The following is a 1,802-nucleotide window of genomic DNA, read 5'->3' on the forward strand; positions in this document are numbered from 1 at the left end:
ACTGAACTTGCAAATTGCCTAGCTTCTTCCTTGAGGTCCTTACCAGCCCAGGAGTCAGCTATGAAGTCTGGCCGAGCCTGTGGGCTAGTGTTATGTCATCATACAGCTTTTGCTGGTGGTTTGGAGAGCTTGCAGTTTGGCCACAGATAATGGGCAATGTTTACTTAGTGGTGTCAGGATGCTCCCAGGATGGATGGCTGTCTGACAGGTGTTCACTTCTAATTCCAAAGGACTGGAAGCACCCTTCCTATATACTAAACACAGGGGAGGCTGGTCCTTCTCTCTCCCAAGATAATTATAGTTCTTCCCACATCCAACAGCCGGCCTAACTCACTCTTCTCCAAATCTTTTAAATGCAAATGACAGGGAGGATGGTAGGGCTCTGAGGATCTTGCTCAATACTTGTAGTGTTGTCTCCTTTTGTTATCCAGGTACATGGCCTGGATTTCATTCAACGTCCCATGTTCCTGACATATGAAGAAGCTTAATGTGGTTTGGTGGGCAGAGCTGGCTTCCTGCTTGTGGCAGTGCTATGTTGGCAAGGTATTTCCACTGCCCAGGAGGCAGCCAATGACCGCCGGCTAAGACTCGAAACGCCTTTTGGTTCCTAATCACTTGGCCTTGGAAATAATTGTCTTCTGACAGACTTATCACGCACAGCGAGTTCTCATCTTCTCATCGCTCTATAGCTCTTGCCGGAGAAATAATAGTGACCTGTTCTTTCCAGAAGTCTTTCTCACCCTAGGACTCTAGGACTACCTGAGAGAAGTTCATAGGGGGCAATCAATAAATATTTGTTGAGTGAATTAAATAAATGGAACAGCTTCTGGGTCACTTACCTACTTACAAAAATTCTCTACGTGGTGGTAAATTTGACTTAAATAGAAGCCGTACTAAAAGTGTACTGCAAAGACTGAAACCTTTCTTTATTTGTTTCCTTAGTGCAGTGGGTGACTGTTTGGAAAATTGGATGGAATAAAGCCATATGATAGAGTGCTACAGGGTCAGGGAATGTTGGGGAAGATGGTAGGTGACATTTTTTTCCCTCACAGTTGCCATGTGCTAGGCACTGGGTGAGGCACATAATATTCATTATTTCACATCATCTGCACTGCAGCCTCCCTAAGGAGCAAATATTGCCCTGCTTTGGTGATGAGCAAATTGAGGCTCAGAGAGGGGAAGTCACCCGTTCAAGATCTCACGGGTAGTGAAGGGTAGGGCTAACCCTAGGAATTATGTCAGAGCCTCTGCGGTTCCCATTGATCCACGACAGGGCGGCTACTAGGTTCAGGGGTACATCAGGATGAGCTAGACCCTTTGGGATTCCTCACTCTGGACTCTTCAGAGAAAGATTTAAGTCACAATAAGCAGAATGCCTTATATTTGTATAGCACTTGAATATTTACAGAGTGAACTAATATCCACTATTTCATTTGCCTCTCATAGTAATTTAGTGAGTTATTAGCTGCATATCACCAATGAGAAACTGAGGTAGAAAGAGACAAAGATAGTCTGTTCTAGAACTCAGGGGGTCTGATGGTGAATCTAGAGCTCTTTTCATTGGATTTCAAAGAAAACAGAGCACTTTTATTAAGTATCGTGAAAAAAGTTTAATACAACTTTAATTTTAAATACAAAATACTAGGCTGGAAGCTCCTTAAGTCAGGAATTATACATGATTTATCTTTGTGTCCCCAGTACCTATCTTTGTGTGGGGCTTATTGCAGATGATCAATATATCCTGAAGGAATCAGTGTCATAGGTAATCATGATTCATCTGTCTATAAAGTAATGAGCCTCAC

This window comes from Pteropus vampyrus, unplaced genomic scaffold (genome assembly GCF_000151845.1).
Source record: "Pteropus vampyrus isolate Shadow unplaced genomic scaffold, Pvam_2.0 Scaffold8, whole genome shotgun sequence".
Classification (NCBI taxonomy): domain Eukaryota; kingdom Metazoa; phylum Chordata; class Mammalia; order Chiroptera; family Pteropodidae; genus Pteropus; species Pteropus vampyrus.